The following is a 13,049-nucleotide window of genomic DNA, read 5'->3' on the forward strand; positions in this document are numbered from 1 at the left end:
CAAAAATACCAATGAATTGATAAATAAAAATAGAAAAAATTTAAAACCATAAAACAAATAAATAATTATCAAATCTGATTTTGAAAAAGAGAGAGGAAAACCAAAACTGCCAGTATTAAAAAGTGAAAAAGAATTTACAAGAAATGACGATGTGGTCAGGGAAATTATCAGAAATTATTTTACCCAATTATATGGCAACACAATGGTAACTTGAATAAACAGATTAATATTTACTAAAATATGGAATATTATATTAACAGAAGATACGGAGAATTTAAATAATCCAATTTCAGAAAAACATAGTAAGTACTTAGATGTTTTTTTCACTCATTCATTCTAAGAATGTTAGTTACAGCAATGAGACAAGAAAAAGAAACTGAGGAAGTAATCATAGGCAAAGAGGAAATAGAATTATCACGTTTTGCAAATGATATGATAATTGATTTAGTGAATCCCAAAGATTCAACTAAAAAGAATTGAAATAATAACTGTGGCAAAGTAGCAGACCAAAATAAACACATATAATTCATTAGTTTTCCTGAATACTACTAACAAAACCCGGCAGGAAAAGATAGAAAGGGAAATTCCATTAAAATAACTACAGAATATATGAAATATGTGGGAATATACAGACACTATGAACATAGCTAAAAAAATACTCTTTGCAGAAATGCAGCAAGACCAAAATAACTAGAAAAATACTAATTGTGCATGGGTGTTAGAGAAAATGTAATAAAATGATAATATTATCTAAATTAATTTACCAATTACTGTCACATCAAACTACCAAGGATTATTTTCTAGCTAGAAAATAAATAATAACTAAATTCATCTGGAAGAACAAAAGCTCAAGAATCTCAAGAGAAAAAAACGTAAAAGGAGGAGGCAGATTCGAAGAGGGGACCTATCAGTATCAGATAACAAAACTATACTACAAAATAATCATCACCAAATCAATTTAGTACAAGTTAAAAGAAAAGATAGGCCAGTCAATGAAATACATTAGGCTCACAACATAACAAAATGAACCTTATTATAGCATAGTGTTTCATAAACCTGAAGCCCCCAACTACTGGGGTAAGGGCTTACTATTTGACAAAAACCATTGGGAAAATTAGAAAGCAAGCTGTTAGATAGTGGATATTAGGCCAGTGCCTCACACCATATGCGAAGATAAGCTCCAAATGGAGACATGACTTAAGATAGAAAAGGTCATATCGTAAACAAATTAGAGGACTAGAAAAGGAAAAATCTTTTGTAACTATGGATTATGGAAGAATGCATGTTCCAACAGGAGACAAAGAATATCATAAAACATAAAATGGACAATTACATTACATAAAATTTAAAAGTTTTTGCACAAACTAAACCAATGTAATTAAAATTAGAAGAGACACAGTTAACTGGGGGGAAAAAATCTTTCGCAGCAAATTCCTCTGATAAAGGTTATATAAGGAACTGATTCAAATTTATAAGAATAAAAACCATTCCTTATCAGATAAATGGTGAAAGGATACATTCAGGTAATTTGCAAAGGATAAATTCAAGCTAGCAATAGCTATGTGAAAAGTGTTCTAGGTCACTTAATAATTCGAGAGGAAAAAATTAAAACAACTCTGAAGCTCTACCTCACAACCATCAGATTGGCACAGAAGGCAAAAAAGGAAAATGGCAACTGCTGGTGAGACAGAGCCAAATTAAGCACAGTTGGTGGAGCTGTGAATATTAACCCTAACCCTAACCCTAACCAGAATGGGCCTAACCCTTCTGGAAAGTACAGTGGCACCACTACTAGGTCTATACCCCCAAAATCATCCAAAAAAGAAAGAAAGGACCTATATATACAAAAATATTTATAACAGCCCTACTTGTAGCAAAAAACTGGAAACAAAGGGGATGCTTATCAATTTAAGAACAGCCAAACAAGTTATGGTACACGAACACAATGTAATATTGTTGTGCTCTAAGAAATGATGAAAGGGATAGTTTCAGGAGAGCTGTGGAAGACTTTTACGAATTGATTTAGAGTGAAGTGAGCATAACTAGAATTACTTATACAATAACAAAAATATTGTAAAGAAAAGCAACTTTGAAAGACAAGAAATTTTATAAATGAAATGATCAAGCAAGGTACAGAATGATATGGAGATGGCTAATTTCATATTTGTTTTGGTTAATGATGCATATTTGTTACTCAGGTTTTTGTTTTATTTTTTCATTGCGGGGGCAAGTAACAGAAAGGAAGCCAGCAATATCACACAAAAATGAAGACAAGAAAGGTCATTCAAGCACTTTTTAATTCAAAGAAGGAAGTTCAGAAGGAAATACAGATGAGTAGGCATAGGGAAAGATGGATGCTTAGAAGATTTTAATCAGAAAGAAGGATTTTGGAGTTTATGACCTTGGAAGTGGAATGTTGGTGGGTAATGGAGAGATTAAGGATTTAACCATTTCTGTGGGTAGCTGAGGTAGACTAGAAGAAATCAAGGGAACTGAGCAGAGTGAGGAACTAGGAGTTGGAGCATTTTTGAGGGAATATCAAGGTGCATGTTGAAGACTCCTAGGAAGAAGGCAGGAGCTGGGGTTGAGCAGGGGTGTACTAGCGCTGGCTCCAACGAGCTTGGGATAGGAATAGCCGATCGTTCAATTTTCAGTGTGAGCATTTACACCTCATAAATTGGCAAACACTACAAATTGGGGCTTCATTTATTGCTCAGATCGTCTAGACCAGGAGTTGGCAAACTACAGCCTGTAGGCCCATTGCCAAATGTAAAAAAACCATGCTTAGTTTGCAAGCCATACCAAAAAAAAAAAAAAAAAAAAAAAAAAAAAGGTAGTGGGCCAGATATGTCCCTCAGGCTATAGTCTGCCAATCCGTGGTCTGGACTTAAGAAAATGTTGGAAAAGGAAAGGAACAAACATTTATGAAGGAGCTATAATGTGCTAGGCATTGTGCTAAGCACTATACAAATACTTATTCCATTTGATCTCCACAACCCTAGGAGCTTGGTACTATTATCCCCATTTTACAGATGAGGAAACTGAGAGCAAAAGAAGTTCAATGACTTGCCCAGGGTCAGCCAGCTACTGAGTGTCTGAGGCTGAATTTGGACTCAAGTCTTCCTGACTCCACACCCAACACTGTATCCACTACGCTACCTAGCTGTCACTAGGTAAAAATATTAATAATGAAGATTAAACTTAAAATACAGGCATGCCATACATTTTGGGGGGGCAGTTGTTGAACATTTACCAGCACACCACTGGGGTAGGCAAAAAGATAGTGATTCAGGCACTGAACCCACAGAAAACAGAGAAAGAAGAGTCAGGATGGGGATCGGGCAATAAATTTAGATAGAGTGACCTTGAAAGGAGGACAGGTGGCTAAGGTGATAGAGGGGGCATGAGTGTCCAACGAGGTAGCGAAATGAAAAATGATGAGGTTGAAGGGACTTATTCTCTACAGTTGGGGGGGTTCAGTATCACTGGGAGAATGTGAACCATTGAGGAATGAGTCTAGTATCAATGGATGGGAAGAGGACCACTGAGAGATGCAGCCAGTTAGATGGTTCAAGGTTGTCCCTCTGGGCCTGACCTCATAGAAGGCAGTTTTGTTGTGACCTCTGAGGAAGCGGTATGCAATGGGGAGTCTGGGAGGCCAGTCACAAAGCAGGATGTGCTGCTAGGAGGTAGACCTGTTGATGTAGGTAGCATTGGGTCAATAGTCCCACCATAATTAGGAAATGGAAAATTATGGCTTTGAAAATGTCATAATGAAAAAAACGAAAAGAAAATATCATATTAGGGTAGACTGTATAAATGGGATTTCTGAGGAATTGACTCTAATGCTAACTCCCACCCAGGGGTGTTAGATGGACAAGTAAAGGGGTATTCAGAGGGGAGAGCTGCAATGCCAAGCCAGTAAATGACTCTGTGAACAATGACCTTGAAATGGTTGGCATCATGTCTCTAAGCCTGAAGGAGTGTGGAAACAGAGGCCCTGCTGAGGGGCCATTAAACACAGGCAACACACGGGGCAGATGATAAATATGGCAATGCGACAGACCAGGTCCCATCACCTTGGTGAGAAGATACAGGGAAGATGGGCCTTTGTAGGGATGGCATTCTGCCCAACATAAAAGGTTCCTGCAGTGGGAAAGCTGTTGTTGACAGAGCCCAGCAGGCCACAGGCTCAGCTCTAGGGACTCTCCTGAAGGTTTTGGAGACCAAGCACTGAGATGTAAGCTGCATTTGCAAAGTTCTGTCACTACCTACCACATTGCTCATCTTTGCCATGACATCCCCCAGCTCCTACTGAGGAAGACTCAAATTGGTTTCTTCCTGAAATCTAGGTACACATCTACACTCATCCTCCCCACTCCAACTCTGCCCCAAGCCACCCTTCCTCCAAGCTCCCCCAGCTCTGTCCAAGGTGGCTCCAGTCTTCCAGGCACCCAGGTTCCCATGCCCAGATTTATCTGACTCCCCACCTCCCTCTGACCTCTTTTTCCATACTGTCCAGAGCCAATCAGCTGAAGTCTTATCAATTCCACCCCTACATCTCTCCCATTTCCCCCCTTCTCTTTCCTCACTCAGCCACCCCCCTAATTCACGCCTCATCACCTCTCACCTACACTTGCAAAATCCTCCCAATTGACCTCTTTCCCTCCAATGTCACTCTTCTCTGATCTATCCTCCATATAACTGCCAAAGTCATCTTTCTAAGGCACAGATTTGTCTATGTCACAGCTCTGTTTGAAATCTTCTCTTAGCTCCCTAGGATAAAATACAAATTCCTCAGCCTAACATTTAAGACCCTCCACAACCCAGCTCCAATCTACCCTTCTTGAAATATTTCCTGTTATTATGTTTCATACAACCTACATTCTGCCCATACTGGACTACTAGCTATGTATTAGAGGCAGCTAGGTAGCACAGTGGATAGAACACTTAATCCTAGAGTCAGGGAGACCTGAGTTAAATCTAGTGTCTAACACTAACTGTGGGATCCGGGGCAAGTCATTTATCCTCTGTCTGCCTCAGTTTCCTCAACTATAAAATGGGGCCCAAGGCTGTTGTGAGGATTAAATTAGATATTTGTAAAAAAGCACTTAGCACAGAGCCTGGCATATATAGTAGGCACTTCATAAATGCTTGTTCACACCCTCCCTTTCCCCATTCCCATCACATAATATCTCAATAGGAGTAAACATAAAATCTTTCATTTGGGCTCAAAAACTCAATCTTACAAGTACAAGATGGTTAGACAAGAGTTTGTACAAATGAGTGCTGGAGATTTTAGAGAATGTGAGTGTGACGTGGCAGCCAAAAAAGAAAGGTGATCTTGGTTTGCATTGAGAGACGCAGAGTCTGGGAATAAGGACATGGTAGTCCCACCATATTGTGCTCCAGTCACACCACACACGCATCATTGTCCCCAGTTGTAGGTACCACCGTTTAGGAAGAACACTGATAAACCTGAAGTTTTCCCTGACTCTCCCAAATTGTTTGGTGTTCTCTTTTTTCTCATACTATGTTGTATTTTCTTAGGTTGGTACACACCAGATCCCTAAGTAGAATGCAAGCTCCTTGAGGGCTTGCACACATTGGGCACTTCATAAATTCTTATTGAATTGAATGATCGAATAATATTATTTCAAATCAACCAGGGCACTCCAAATGCCCACCCCAAGCCACCCATAGATTTGTTTTATAATCTGGAAAAATCAGACCAGGATTGATTGGCAGGGGATCCTTAGGCTTCTCCTTCCAAGGACACTACTGGACTTCCTCTGATTGCCTGGCTGGACAAAGCACCTTAAAAATGCAAAGACTGAGAATCCTGATGGTTGTGATTGCTTGGTCTTCCCAGCTAATCTAACAATCGGGTCCATTCTTATAGAACCATGCAGGCTGGCTCAGCCCTAATGAAGTCATGTCTTGATGCCACAGGCCAAGCCTGTATTACCCTTTAAATACCAAAGGGCAGACTCACAAGTGGGCAGAGCCCTCGGGCCACCTGCTCCAGCTGCATGCTCGATCTGAATTGATTTGAACTGGTAGGAGAAGAGATTGATTTGTGCCCTGGAAAACAACATATAAGGAATCCCGGGGCAGAGAAGAGAGGTGGCAGAAATGTTCATTTTCACATTTCAGAACATTTCTAAGAACCTGAAATTTTCCAAATAGTGGTTTCTAACAATGTTTGTGGGCCTTGAAAACTTCCTCAGTTACAGCTCTCGATCTCTTTTGAGTAATGTTTTACTCTGACCTTCTGCTCCATCAAACAGGCTGCCCCAGGTGTGGTAATTATCCATTTACAGCAAGAATAAGCCTTTGGACATTTTTATTTTAATTTAATAATTTTTCCTATCATTTAAACAGCTCTAACATTTTAGAGAATCCTAGGACTGAGAATTGGAAGGAACCTCAGACATCAACACAGTCCAACCTGCCCTGCAGCACAGCAATTGCTTTTACATCACTTAACAGATGGTCTTCTAGCCTTTACTTGAATACATCCAGTAACATAGCACTCACTACTTCCAGAAGCAGCCCATTTGGTGCAGCAAAGAATTCAGAGTTGGAAGCATATATTCAGAATTCACAGCGATTTTATAACAAAAGGTGGCTTTTTGTTTGTTTGTTTAGGAGAACCTGCAGGGAGTTTTCCAAGGCTCAAATCTAGTCACCAGTTTGGCATTCAAGACCCCTCTACACTATGATCTTATGCATCACTTCTAATTACAGGTCTGCTCCCCTCCTCACTGTGCTCTGGAGGTGGACAATGTTCTCTATCCAGGCCGTGTGCTCCCTCCCACCTATATGGCTTAACTCACGTGGCTACATTATACTGGAATCGCAGAATCACTGAGTCAGAAGGGACGAAACATACTTGGATAGGAATATTTCCTACAACATCCACAGCTAATGCTGATCAACCAGCCTTTGCTTAAGGATCTCCACTGAGAAGAATCCCACTACCTCCATTTGGAATTGTTGGGAATTATTAGGAAGCTTTCCTTCCCCTCACTACTCCCTATTTACCCTCTGCGGCCACACTGAACAAATCTAACCTTAAAAGACGAGCCTTCCAACACTTGGAGGCAGTTCTGTGAAGTCTTCTCCTGGTTAAATATCACTAGGGAGCCTTGCACAGTATTGTCTCTAGGGCCTTGACCACTGGGGTCACCTTCCTCTGGATGCTTCTCAGCTTGTCAATGTCCATGCTTGAATGTGCCAGCCAGAATTGAACATAACATTCCAGATATGGTCTGACCAGGGCACAGGACAGCAAGACTTTCTTTCTTTCTTTCTTTCTTTCTTTCTTTCTTTCTTTCTTTCTTTCTTTCTTTCTTTCTTTCTTTCTTTCTTTCTTTCGCTATTCATTTAATATTTTAAGGTTACATGAACTAGCAGTTGCAATCCCTCTTACGCTTTTTTGCTTAACTATTTGGGAGGAATGTACCATGTGGGTGGTTTGTTTTTAAATTATCTTGTATTTTCTGTATTGAAACAAAATTTACCAGAAAACCTATCATTTGAAATGAGGAGCAAAAAAGAGAGAAAGGAGCCAAAGATACAAAGACCTTGTAGGTATAAAATAATGATCCCCTTTAGTCACCCAATCTTTTCTTTAAAAACACAGGTATCAAAAAAAAAATTAAAAACAAAATAAAAACAAAACAAACAAAAAAAACACACAGGTATCTAGTACGTCATTTTCCTTTCCAATAAGTTAAGGCAACCCAGCCATATGTCATCACTGGCTCCTGCTTCTGGTGACTGACTTGTAACAAATGATTGGCTAAGAAAGACAAACTTGAAAAAATAACAAAGTAAGGCAGTTATAATTGCCTACGTTCTCTGAACCTTTCTCCTCTTTCCCTTTGATCTCCCTTTACTCCTGTTCCCGCCCTTTGAGAAAATGTCTGGGCATGAGGGCCAGTCCTGTTTGTCTTTACACTCCCAGTATTCTCCCCTATACATATGGATCAACTCCTTGGTAATGGGGTCTTCCTTCTGCTCAAACCACAGTGCCTTGTAGGGGTTGTAAGTCCCAGAACCTGTGACTCTCAGAGCTTTGGCTTCTTTCTTCTTTATGGAAAGATGCCGTTTTTCTTCCAGATGCCACTTTTCAGTATTTGCCTCATCCCCGTGCCCATTTTCCATCACTCTCTGGTCAGGTCGCAGTTGGCTATCTGTGGGAGCTATACCATCTTCCCAAGCATTGAGAGTCAGTGCAAACTCTGAGAAGTAATACATGTTCTCTGCATTCTCTGGTAGAGGGTTCCTCTTCCAGAGAATGACTCCATGCTCTGTTTTTTGGTTTCTCTCTTGACTATACCGCCCAAGGTGTTCGATGGCTAGAAGCATTTGGAAACACTTTATTTTCTCATCCCAGGTTCCCAGAATGGCAAAGTGTACTTTTTTTCTATTCTAATTTTTAAGGAAGTATTTTCTTCAGTAATCTTTTGGACTTCCTTTTCCATTTGGCCAGTTTTGCTTTTTAGGGTATTCTTCTCCTCATTGGCTTTTTGGACCTCTTTTGCCATTTGGGTTAGGCTATTTTTTAAGGTGTTATTTTCTGCAGTATTTTTTTGAGTCTCCTTTAGCAAGCCGTTGACTTGTTTTTCATGATTTTCGTGCATCACTCTCAGTTTTTCCTCTACTTCTCTTACTTGCTTCTCAAAATCCCTTCTGATCTCTTCCAAGGCCTGGGACTGATTCATATTTTTCTTGGAGGGTTTGGATGTAGGAGCTTTGGCTTTGTGGTCTTCTTCTGGTTGTATGTTTTGATCTTCTTTGTCACCAAAGTAAGATAATATAGTCTGACTCTTTTTGCGCTGCTTACTCATGATCCTGGCCAATTACCTGACTTTTAAACTCTTTGTTAAGGTAAAAGTCTGCTTCCAGTGTGAAGAGTGTACTGTCCCAAGCTTCGGGGGTTTGTACAGCTGTTTTCAGAGGTACTTCTAGGGACCTGTAAATTTTCAGTTCTTCCAAGGTGGTATGATAAGGTAAGGGGCGAAGTGTTTTCTCTCCACAACCACAACAAGCTCCACCGCACCAGTGTTCCTCCTCGCCCCAGGACCACCCCTCAGAACTTCAACCCAGATTCAAGCACAGGTAAAGCAAGAGATTTCTGCCTGAGCGCTGGCAAAGAGATCCCTGCAATCCCTCTCTGATCAGCCACTTGATTCCCCCTCAGTCTGTGGGCTGGAAGCTCAGGAAAAAGCTGATTCCCTGGGCCGCGCTCGAGAGTTACGGCTGAGACCTAGCTCCTCTCTCACCTCAGTCACAGACTTTTCCCACTGATCTTCAAAGTTGTCTTTGGCGTTCAGGGGTTGAGAAGTGTGGAAACTGCCACAGCTGCCCGTGATTCAGTCCTCTGAGGCCTGCTCCAGGGTCGCTGCAGCCTGCGCGCCCACTCCAAATTGCATTCCTCTCCCCGCCCGGCGCGATATACCTTTCTGATCAACCATCCAGGCTGTCTTTGGCAGGAAATTTGTTTCACTCTGTCTTTTTGTGGGTTCTGCTGCTTTAGAATTTGTTTAGAGCCATTTTTTATAGGTATTTGGAGGTCTTTGGGAGACAGCTCAAGGCAGTCACTGCTTTCCCTCTGCCATCTTGGCTCCGCTCCCCCAAAGAGTACTTTTTTTGAAGTCTGTCACTTGTCCAGTAACCTTCCTGGGCACATCTAGGGAAAAGAAGTTATAAGGAACAAACCTGAGAATGCACTTGTCTCCTGTCTCGTGATTTGCTATTTCTATCTCACTAGATTGATCTAGCCACAGTTTTCCTACAATAATGTCGTTTACTGTGGTGATGGTTTTTTTCCAGGTGTAGTGATGACCACTGGCATGGAAGATCCAGTGAACACTGCCACTGGGTGTGATGTTAAGACATTTGCCATGGAACTTGTGGGTAATTTTGATTTCCTGGTATAATGTCCAACCATTTCTGGAATTGGCATGGTGTGCTACAGCAGGAGGAGGGTGGCTCACCTGCTCATGGAGAGAATGCAAGCCATTCTCTTCCATTTGGTCCAGCTCAAAGGTCTCCCCAAGGAGTGGCTTGAAGGACTTGTTAGTATGGAAGGCAGCAGAGGTGGAGGAGGACACGACAAAAGCTGCCATGTAGCGTAGCAGTTCAAGGGAGTTCTCGCATTGTACAGCTTGGTCTAGTAATCCATGACATTCCAGATCTTCGGTGAGGCGTTGGAGCATGGACAAAGGCTCACTGAAGTTCACCAGCAATGGGATTCTGGAGAGCTGCTCGCCAATGTGGTTCTTGATGACAGTCCATAAGTTAAGGCTGTAGTTAGGCTTCTGTAGAATCTGAGTTCTTTTGGCCTTTGGGGGGATTTTCAGCTAAGGCTTGCATTGGCCACTGAGGCTGATGTCCCTGCTGACTCCACTAATCTCAGTGCCTGTGCATTTGTGGCCCAGGTCCTCAGGCACTTGCCTGACCTCAGGAAGAGTGCTGGTTTCGTATTCATCCTCATCCCTCAGAGTTCCTTTGCCAAAATAGTTCTCATCTTTATCTACTGCCATCACTGTTGCTCTTTGCAAGGCTCTTCCCAGGCAATTATGCTGCTTCCCCTGCTGTTCTAAGGTCTTCTCCAGTTGAACCTGCCTTTCTTTTTCATGCTGCAGAGACTTCTGCCATTTCTTGCTCTGTGTCTGAGACAACTTTCGAAAATCTTTACAGGCATTAGTAATTGCATTGGATGTGACTTTGAGGAGTGTGACCTGTTTGGTGATCTGCTCCATCCTTTGCATGGCTCTCCTGAGGCATCTTAATGGTCTCCAGCTCCCTGAGGGCACTCTGCAGCACTAGGCCCTGTGAAGCCACCAAGTTAGTGGATGTGGTCACATCCTCTCCTTTATGAGTGAGGATACGCAGGGCACTCTGCAACTCTATCTTGTCTGCCAGGCAGAAGGAAGTGGAGGCTTCCTCTTCTGAATCATCAAAATCAATGGGCTTCTTAACAGCCTTGGTCTTGGCCAGCTCCAAGGCATTAATCCAATCCTGCTGCTCAGTTTCTGAGCTGGCCTTGAGTTGGTAGGTGTGGGAACCACCACTAGAAATGATAGAGTTGCAAGAGTCCTCAACAGTTATGGTGGCAGAAGCCATGTTGATGATGCCTTGGCAAGTGTGGCACATCTCAGCCCTTATCGCAATAATAGATGAGCAGTCCATGGCTAAGCATGAACTGGTGGGGCTCTTTAGGCAGTTATTCCACTTACAGAGCCAACCCTACAGGGAGTCTGGGCCCTGGGCTGCTGCCATATCCCAGCTGGAACTTGTTGTGGTGCCCTCAACCCTCACTGGAACTTGGGGTGCAGTTGGAGCCTGGACCTGGAGCCCAGGAACCAGAGTTGAGGTTATAGTTGAGCTCAGAGTCAGAGCTAAAGTGGGAGTTTGAGGTGGGCTATGGTGTAGAGATGGGGCTGGGAGCTGGTTTGTAATCTGGGCAGGGACCAGGCTTAGAGTTGGGTCAGCGGGTAAGGCCCTGCCTGGAATAGAAGTGGCTTGGACTGGATTTGGGATTGGAGCAGGATCAAGAGAAGAAAACTGGCCTGGTATCTGGGCTGCAGGGGCCTGATTTGGGCTCTGGACAGGGCCAAGGGTTATGGCCTGACCTAGAATTGGGGCGGGGACAGAACCTACTGAAGGGATGGGAGCCAACCTCAGACTCTGGTCATGGGCAGGGTCCAAGGCTGGGGCTGGGGCTGGAGTAGGCCTGAACCTGGGCCTGAGGCCTAAAGAGGCAACTATTTGACCTATCAATCCTGCCCCCAATCCAATCCCAAAGGCCCCATATATAATACTCGCCCTCCTTCGCTGGGCCCCCTGAGTAGCAATGTCCCTGTGACCAGGCCCTATGTCACCTCGACCTCTACCACTTGGGCCTGCTGACCTGCTGGCGGGAGGTTGAAGCTCTGCTGAAGCAGCAGCCATGACCACCACTCTGGCAGAGCTGAGCTGCACATCCCCACAGGCTCATGCTCCTGAACTCATAGCCTTGGCAGCTCTTAAGGCCTGGCGTCCTCGCGCCTCTTGATCCCGTACTGCCATTGCCGATGCCACTGCGACCGAGGCCTCCGCTCTGGCCTCCACTTCCACCTCGGTCACCCTTAGATCAGCTCCCACTTCCGCTCCAGCCACCGCTGGAGCCGCCTCTCCGCTCACTTTAGGCTCCCAGTCATTTCGCTCCCCATCCTCCGTGGCGTCCTCTGGTACTTCGGCCTTTACCTCCTTGGGTTCCTGTCACACCTTCTCCATGGTCTCCAGCCACACTTACAGAAGTGAGCACCTAAGAGAGTGGAAGTACTCCTGTCCCACCCATCACCCTGGGGCTTTCCAGGGCTTTCTCCAGGGTTCAGCAGTACCTTCATCCTCCCTCAGTACTCAGGCAGCTAAGTGGTACAATGCAGAGGCTGTTAGGACTGGAGTCAGGAAGGCCTAAATTCAGATCCTCCCTTGGACCCTTACTAGTTATGTGACCTTGGGCAAGTCACTTAATCTCTGCCTCAGTTTCCCTGATAACACCTACCTCACAGGGCAAAGGAGATAAAATAGGCTTTGCAAACCTAAATAAATGCTAGCTATTATTGGAAGGGCTGCCTATATCCTACCTCATAAAAAGACTGGGGCATTAGATTGCCTTGGAGCACTGAAAGGTTGTGACTTACCCACAGTTACACAGCCAGTATGTGTCAGAGGTGGGACTTGAAGTCTTGTCATACTGATTCTAAGGCCACTATATCTAGCTGTCTCTCCAACTGTCTGTGTCTGAGGGAGAGTTAATCTTCATCTTTGAGCCAGAGTCCATAAAGGAAAAACCCAGTGGGTGAAGAATGCCTATCCAGTCAGTCCCTGAAAGGCAGTTGTCATGGACAGATGCTGCATATGGGCCCAGAATGGAAGAAATCTCAGCTCACTGACACTACTTTTAATGACCCCAAGCTTTTCCCATCTTTTTGATATCTGTAGTTTTCCTGTAATGTTATGGGGTTCAGAATTATGGAATACAAGTCTCT

At 43.4% G+C, this 13,049-nt stretch overlaps 1 pseudogene; it reads right to left on the bottom strand.

The window, feature by feature from the left end:
- LOC114024334 overlaps positions 1–11,172 on the bottom strand; it is a 17,854-nt pseudogene extending 6,682 nt beyond the window's left edge.
- Between the last annotated feature and the right edge of the window lie 1,877 nt (positions 11,173–13,049).

This window comes from Vombatus ursinus, unplaced genomic scaffold (assembly GCF_900497805.2).
Source record: "Vombatus ursinus unplaced genomic scaffold, bare-nosed wombat genome assembly UNPS02004533.1, whole genome shotgun sequence".
NCBI classification, from domain to species: Eukaryota; Metazoa; Chordata; class Mammalia; order Diprotodontia; family Vombatidae; genus Vombatus; species Vombatus ursinus.